Source organism: Bombus fervidus, chromosome 12, assembly GCF_041682495.2.
Source record: "Bombus fervidus isolate BK054 chromosome 12, iyBomFerv1, whole genome shotgun sequence".
In the NCBI taxonomy this organism is placed as follows: Eukaryota; Metazoa; Arthropoda; class Insecta; order Hymenoptera; family Apidae; genus Bombus; species Bombus fervidus.
The window spans coordinates 6,977,004-6,985,993 of NC_091528.1; the positions used below are offsets into that span (position 1 = coordinate 6,977,004).

The following is an 8,990-nucleotide window of genomic DNA, read 5'->3' on the forward strand; positions in this document are numbered from 1 at the left end:
CTCAGGTCGAAGGAGATTTAATACGATCAGCAGCGCGCGCGGGAGTATCCGTCTACCAACCCCCCTCCGCCCTCCGTCCACCCCCTCTTTTCACCGCCCCTTTGCACAACGTTCTGGCGTTCTGGACTTCATCGTCCAGGTGCCTCGTTGTCATGCACTCCCTTGTACCGTGTACCGTATCGATGGGATGTGTGGGGGTGGAAAGGGGTGTCAGGGGTTATGTCGCAGGCCGCGCGGACGTTCATTAGCGGCTGCACAGGGTGGATCTCGGAATTCGTGTAGCAAGGCCTCTCGGACGCACGGGGGTGAAAACGAGCGCACGAGAGCAAGGAACGAGAGGAAGTTGGACAAGGAGGTGGAGTACACTCCACTCGACGTAGAGTTAATCCACGTGTGAAATTCGAGCGACCTCTGACCCCTACAAGTACCTCTCTTTCTCGTTTTCTCACTTGGCCCGCTCTGTCCCTCTCTCGCCCCCGTTCTCTTCCACCTCTGTTACTCTTTTTTCTGTCTGATACCAGCGCGCGCGATCGTGGCGACTCGCGCGTCTCCTCTTTGTCGGCCGATCGGGCACGGAGGAATGCTTTCTCGCACGAAATCTGTGCCGGCGAGAATTTTTTTCAGACACCGGCAAATTAAGTTGGAACCTTTTTGCTGAAACGAACTTCTTGCTGATGATAGATCGGGCTGCGCGTGCGGTGCAGTCGGCGAAATATCGGAATCGCTCGATATTTCGAATTGAAATACTGGTTGCAAATTCCCTTCGTACGAAATGGTTATTTTTTATGACCAAGTTGAAGGTACGAATTAGGGACCCGATTTTAGGAATAAATAATTCATAGGTTGAAGAAATTTTACTCTGGAGGATTTTATCGGTTCTAAGATCCGTAATTTAGTTCGAGCGTAATTGGTGAGACTCGCGGACATATGAAAGACATTACCTTCTGAACATTGCCAACATGAAGGATATGAAAGATTCGACGTGGAAATAGATAGTCGGAAGATGAAAGAAACTTGACTGAATTCGTCAATTTCGAAAAGATCCCACAATTAATCTGCATAGATCTTACAGATGTACAAATAAATAACTCAAAGGTGAAAGAAATCGAACTTGAGAAAATTTTATCGATTTCACGATTCACAATTTTGCTATAAAGTTTCTTATTCGGATCTCGCAACTCGCATACAATTTCTGGTTCGCTTCGAGAGCAATTTGTCAAACTTTCGGAGAAATCTCGAAGAAGATTGAAAGGTTTCCCGCGGTTAGGATCATTCATTGATGTCGTCGCTATCGATTATGTTTTGCGTACTCGAGATCGGTCTATCTATACCGTCGGTAACCATTTTCGAAGAAGTCTCGTAATTTTCCCGTGGCATCTATGATGCGATTATGGATGGATGCCGGAAGACCCTTGGGCAGGCGCGGGAGGTGGTCGACTCTCTGTGTAAAACGGAGTCCATTGTTGCACCCATTGTACACTATAAGTAGTTGCGAACCCCTCGGAGTTTTATAGCTTCCGACGTAGCTTGGAAAATTCATCTTAGTTTTTGAGGGCTAAGAAAAATGGCCTACAAATCGCCGTACTTTTCCGATCGTTGAGGGTGTCGTCGTTCAATTTGTGGTACTTTTCGATCTCTATTAGAAGAGAGGCAAATATGGGTGTTAAAGTAAAACTTCCATTTCGAAACCTTGGAAAACTATGGTTTATTATCCAGCATAAATTATATGGGGATAATGCTGAGACTATATAGGAATATTGCTACTAGGAATATATTAAAATTCGTAAAATTCTACGATTTTACAATATTATTTAATATTAACGCAAATATTGTATATAATAGACATGATAATACAAAACATTAGAATTTGTAACAATTTTGCAACGAAAATAAATATCCCATTACTTATGGCAGATAGTGCATCCCTCTGTTAAAAAATTCTGCCAACCTATTCGTAAAGCCTGCACCCATTTTGTCATCCACTGCTCAACAGCAACCCACTGATGTATATGCATCTATGAAAAATTCAAAGCTTTAAAAATGAACAGACTGAATCAGTCATAAAAAATATACAAAATATCTAAAATATAGTATTCATTATAATATGTTCAATACAATCTCTACATAGATTTTATAATTATATTCACAGACACGTCAAATTACATAAACATTCGCAGTGTCATCGGTAGAGCGCAGATTTTTATGTAAATTTGTATTTTTCTAAACTCATAGTCTGAGTCTGACTAGAAATTTATTTCATCCACTGAATATTACAATAAGTATACTATACCTTGGATATTTTGTATATTTTGTATATTATCTCCACTCTATACATTTTCGCAATTTGAAATTTCCTACCAACGCAGAAAAATCCGCAGTCTGCTCGTCGGAAATCATCGACCCCTTTTCTTCAAAACCGACCAACCTGAAGAATGCAGGCGAAACGCATTGATCCAAGTAACCGTGTCATAATTTCTCGCAAAAAACTTGATAGGTAAAGTGTCGTGTAAGGGTAAGGCCAGACGAAGGATGGCGTTGGACGGTTGGAAGCGATTCTGGAAGGAAACCAGGACAGGGATACCGCTGGTAACCGAGTGCTCCGCGCCGGTTAGCTTATTGGGAAGCCGATATCTGGCCGCAGGGAGGTTAGAGAGAAGGCTGGGGATGGAGAAGAGACTCGTTTTGCTGTATCCAAGAGGAGAGGGTTTGGTCGTGTGTGGAGTATTGGCTCCTGAAACTAGGGAATACCGAGGAAACGAGTTGTGTCGTATAACGGGGTTGTTCGTTCTCTCTTCGTCCCACTTGGCCCGCGATAAAAGCGTGGGCCGGTTTTCGCGTAGAATACACACGGAGTATCGTATCCTCCGGTTTTCCCCCTTTCTCTTTTCTTCGGTGGCATAGCGCGCGCGACCGCCCACACCCTCCGATCCATATATTTAAAACAAATGCTATCTGATGCGGCGCCGCTTTGTGGAGGCAAGATGAGACCAAGCTTCATCCCTTCGTCCTCTCTTTGCTCTTTTTCTCCCGTTTTTCCGCTCCCGTTTCTCCTCCTCCTCTCTCTCTCTTTTTCTCTCAACGATGTACGTATACACGTACTCTCCTCTCTTCCCGGCTCCTCTTCGCCTCTATTCTCTTTCGGCTCGCTTCTATCGCTGAAGCAGGGGTGCTTCCTGCGCGTCCCAAGTGCTTCCTGTTCGCTGCATCCGACGCGTCCTGTACGAGCACGTTCCCACAGAGATATATCTCTTTCCTGGTCGTCGTAGAAATTGCGCGGCTAGAGACAAGTTAAAACCACCGATTCGCCTGCAAGACCGGCTTGTAATTTAATTGATGCTAACCAAGAAGTATACGTGCATGCTTTTATTTTCGTTGTGGAAGAATGCTACGAAAACGTACAGCAGACTTCTTCGATTTCGACATCGAAGTGGAAGAGAAGGAACAGAAACTGCGGAAGCTTTTAAGAGCTTCGTGATTCGTGGTTTTGATTTATCTGCATCTACATTTTGGCCTTTTGGTATTTTTTAAGCAATTTGCGGGTTCTACATAAGTAGAGCTTTCGGGTATTAAGAATCATTTCATACATTTACAATTAGGTACCCGACAGTAAGAGCCATACATTTAGTTAAGAGACCCATACATTTGGTTAAGATTAGTTTCAATCAGTTAGAGATTAGAGATTAAACGAATGTTTAGTTCTCTTGACAGGGGATAAACGAATAATTTTATTCTTTATCTTCTTAGTCTATTCTTAGTCTATGCTTAGCATTAGGTGGTTACTCTACTATAATTACATCGCAAAATAAAACATTCCTTTTTCTCGTACTAATTTTCTCAGAAGTGAAGTTGTAAACAGGGAATGCTTGCTCGTCAATTAATTAAATATATGTGATAATATCATTCGCTGCAATTACTCGTTATGTTATTCATTAAAAATTGGTCGATACATTATTCAATCGAATTATTCATTATGTTGTTTATTACATATATCCTATAATATATAATTCCAAGATACATTCTTGTACGTGGAAACGCACCATAGCTATTCAATTTTTCATTTCGGTTAATGATTATGAGTTAAGGTACATTTATTTGTACAATACGTTCGCTATTATACGTGTGTACGTGATTAAACCACTCGTATGGAGTAAAACTGGATGAGGGACGATCGTGGAAAATCTGGGCAAGTTTGAGGATCGCTGAGGATCCGTGAGAGCGTAGGTGTCGCGGGTCTATCAGCCAATACGCGAGGGTTCTCCTATCTCCGCCAGTAAATCCGGCCGTAAGTTAAACTATTGGGGAATCGAGGCGGTTCTCCCGGCGCTTCCAGCCGCGTACTCGCTTCCAGTAGGGTCGCGGAAGATCCTCTAGAATCAGGTTTACGTATATCTGCTTGCCTATCATCTCCATCACCATAGATTGCCCATAAAGAACCCAGGCAATCCGTGGTTATACGCGGAGAGGGCACCGCCGACTTTATCCATCCTCTCGATCCTCCGATCGAAACTTTCTACGCTCCGTATCGACCTGGCTGTCTCTTTCTTTTGTCCTCCCTGCAATCATTTCGTTCCTCGATTGACTTTCAGCCTTTCCCTGTTGCCATCATAATATTCATGACATCATTCTATCGCGTTAACGATCCACCTTTGTGATTTTATCAGGTCTGTAAGTATGAAACCGGAAAGTGCCTATAGATGGCCCTAGTTGATAATGTAGTTATCACTAAACTGCGTCATTGATGCCAAAAGTCTTTGTTGACATCTCACAAACATTTCCGACTCAGAACAATACCAGTTTCATACAACAGTATAGTTTGTAATAGCGTTGAACATGTCGAATTTTGTGCCTGGAAACTACGATTTGCGGACAGCATTGATTTTCTGTTACCATTTCAAGAAAACTGCTGCAAAATCGCATCGAATGCTAGTCGAAGCTTACGGTGAGCATGCTCTTGGTAAATCACAGTGCTTTGAGCGGTTTAAAAAATTCAGAAGTGGCAATTTTGACGCGAGGAACGAAGAACGCGGAAGACCACCGAAAATGTTTCAAGACAGAGAATTGCAAGCATCGTTGGATGAGGATGACGCTCAAACGCAACAGCAACTCGCTGATCAATAAAACGTGACACGAGAAGCCGTCTCCATACGTTTGAAAGTCATGGGGAAGATCCAGAAGGTGGGAAAGTGGGTTCCACATGAACCGAATGAAAGACAGCAGGAAAACCGAAAAACCACTTCCGAAATGCTGCTCGCCAGATACAAAAGAAAGTCATTTCTCCACCGAATTGTGACTGGCGATGAAAATGGTAGATATATTTTGAGAATCCTAAGCGTAAAAGATCATGGGTAGCTCCAGGCGAACCACCGACATCGACTACAAGACCAAATCGCTATCGACGGAAAACAATGCTCTGTGTTTGGTGGGATTAGAAGGGTATGATCTATTATGAGCTGTTAAAACCTGGCGAAACCGTTAATACTGAGCGCTACCGACAAGAAACGATCGATTTGAATCAAGCTTTGCGTGAAAAACGACCAGAATATCAAAAAAGGCAACACAAAGTAATTTTTCTTCATGATAATGCACCATCACATACAGCAAAACCGGTCAAGGAAACGATTGAAGCGTTCAGTTGGGAAATACTTTCGCACGCGGCTTACTCACCAGACTTGGCTCCGTCCGATTACTATTTATTTGCATCGATGGGACACGCACTTTCTGACCAGCACTTCGCTTCTTACGAAAATGTACGAAAATGGCTCGATGACTGGTTTGCCTCAAAAGAGCGACAGTTTTTTTGGCGTGGCATCCACCAATTGCCAGACAGGTGGGAAAAATGTATAGCTAGCGATGGGCAATACTTCGAATAAAATATTTTTTATCGTTTTCATACAATAAACGTGTATTTTCTATACAATAATTCCGGTTTTATATTTACATACCTGGTAGGGTACATTTTGATCATTCAATCCTGGAGAAGAAAAAAGGAAATGTAGGCGTAGCCTTGATTGCTTTGGAGACACACATTTTTAAATATCCATAGAGTAAATTAAAATCTCCTCCAATGCAATTATTTTCAAAATTTTCAAATAGATTTTTTCCGAAGCTCAGATCTTGCCCATCTTTGCGTTAGCTCTTCGTTACTTCTGCTACAGTCAGTCACATCGTCGTACTGTATTTTGGGATTATATTGTATTATTGCTACATTATCGCCACTATGTTATATTATTGTTGTTATCATCTATAAGCAACGCAACACATATAATAAGTGTTACGCTTAAAAAAAAAAAAAAAAAAGAAGAGCAAAAAGAATAAAATAAAGAAGAAAAGAAAGGAAAGTGAAACGCGAGTCTAAAATCTTTGGAGAAAAAAAGCTACGTGCGATGATCGACGAAACGTGGGTGACGGTTTGTCGAGCAAAGTCTGACCCTGCTGCAGGGGGCCCTGTTGCACAAAACGGAGTCTTTAAGTCTCCTTAGCACGTCCAACGGGTCATGTAACACGGGATTGAAGCGTGACGGACGCGAGACAGCCAGACACGGTACCATAAACGCATTACAGCCGGAACGAATCATCTCTGTTAGCCTCGAAATCGGGAAAACTGTCGTGCACCGTCACGCGACTCGTACGCTTGCCTCGATTCCTCTCATTGTCCTCGGAACAGGCCGGATAAATGGCTGAAATTTGCGACGATGACCGTGCAAGCACCGAACGAGATAAAGGAGGCGTGGTCTCAACGAGTAAATATATGGATGGGTCTGGTTGATAGGCTTTACCAGCCAAAAAGACCTTAGCTTAGCAGTAACTTCATTGGATACGTTATAATCGGATTATGCTAATAAGAGTAGTGATTTATAACGCTTTGTTGGTCGAAGTTGTTAATCCGGATTTTAAACAAATGAAATTGTGTTTAGGTTAAGAAATTATAGAGGTACTATATACTGTATATATATACTATATAAACATAAATATATATAATATATACTATATATACTATATATTTATAGATATATATTATATATATTATATATTTATATATATTATATATATACTATATATCTATATATACTATATATACTATATATATACTATATACTATATATATAAATATAAGGTACTATACAGTAGAATCTAGAATGCTGTACAGTTACACTTTAACTGGGACTATTTCCTGTTATATTCTAATGTTATTTATTCTTTGAATACTGAATATTCAATTTTGTAGATATTTAATTCCATAAGATAATTAATAATATTAATTTAGAAAGAAATAGTACATATTGAGCATGAGTTATGGAAACAAAGTGTTTCCTTTTACATGTCGTATAGAATGAAAAAGAAATCCACCGTGTAAGATGATCTACAAGAAGATAATAGTTTAAGAATAGGAATTTGAATGGGGCAATTGTTATATTGCAATCTGATGAGGTTAATCCTTACAAGTATTCAAAATTTATATGAAAGGGATAATTTTCTGTTGAAAATTCAGAATTTCCTAAAATTTTGCTTGAAAGGGTAATATACAATCATTTTCTTTCTCTTAAAAGTTATGTTATAAATCTGTCTAACCTTATTTTGTAATCGTCGTAAAGTCACTTTGGTAAAGTGGTAACGACAGCTGCAGCCGTGTCAAAGGCATATGGTCAAGGAAGTAAAATCCTAAGAGAATACAATTGAGGTTTGGTTGGATGGGTAAAAAGGGAGCAGAAGGGGCGTATTGTTGGCTCCATAAACACCCGCAAAACCCAACCTCCTAGCCGCCTCGAGGAATTTCTGTATTGCGGATGACTGATGGTTAAGAATATAGTAACGATTAGGCCCTTTGACATGGTGTTAGTCCATGCTACTTGTCATTCTTATTTCATAGAGATTTTGCAACACCACTTACTTTTGTTGTTTGCTGTCGTGAATGTTATATGACATAAATACGGTAAATCATTATTTAAACTATTCTGATCATGATAATAAGCATGGATTTTCATACGAGCAACATTTTATAAATAATATCATCTCTACCGAAGATTTATTCTTTTTTATGAAATAGTGTTAGAAATCTGTTGTCTGAGAAGTTGTTCTGTTCCAAGTAGTTTTTGCAGACATAGAATATTCAATTTCTTACGATTAAAAATATTCTATAAAAAGTGGAATAAACAATAGTGAAGCGAGCAGCAGGAATGTGTAATTTTTATCCAGTAAACTTCAACAGTTTTGTATATTTCACGCAACATCTATGACAAATAACAAACAACATTGGCAAATTTGTATTATTCTTGTATTCTATCGTCGCTGCATTATCATCATCCTTGAAAACAGTGCAGAATCTAAGAAGAGCAACACAGATATTCCACATCGCGTCTTTGAAACTCGGTACAATGAACCAATAAAGCAATTGGTCAATAACGTGACGAATCTGCGTGACATCGCGCGACTATTAGTTAAAAGTCTGGATGTTCCACGGGAGGGCTGTAACTTTTGTAGAAAGAAAACGAACTCGAAGTATATATCCAACGAGACAAATTCCAGAACGAACGACCTCCTGCGAATTTAAAGGTCGAGCTGCGGGGGGTTGGCACCCATAATGAGGACGTTTCTCCAGTGTCTTCCTCTGCAACGGCGTATTCCTTGTTTTTTTTTTCTTCTCCCGCTTTTAGGGAAGTCGGCTGCCAGAAGAACTGATATTTCATCGTGCCGATAACACTTTTACCTTTGTTCGTCAAATTTGTATCTGTAAGTGTCGACCCATCGTTTGGCAAGCACGGGGTTTTCTTCACGCAGACTGTGAGGTTTCCTCCCGGCGCAGCTTCCAACGCAGAAACTTTTTCGACACTAGGCTCGACTTCTCTTCCTTCCTCTGTTTTGGTTTTTCGTTAAAGAAAGGGAAAAAATTCTCTTTTGAGAATAAGACCCGAAAGCTGTGAGATCATGACGTGATCTGGAAGTGGCTATTGTGATGGAATTTTTGAAAATCGGAGGGTCGTTTTTCTATTGTT

General features: G+C 40.4%; 1 long non-coding RNA gene across 1 annotated transcript; it reads left to right on the forward strand.

Moving 5' to 3' along the window:
* The first annotated feature begins 3,779 nt into the window (after positions 1 to 3,779).
* LOC139992892 (uncharacterized) lies at positions 3,780 to 5,824 on the forward strand. Its single transcript, XR_011801237.1, has 2 exons — positions 3,780 to 4,832; positions 5,497 to 5,824. It is a non-coding gene; the product is annotated as an uncharacterized lncRNA (long non-coding RNA).
* Positions 5,825 to 8,990: the final 3,166 nt, after the last annotated feature.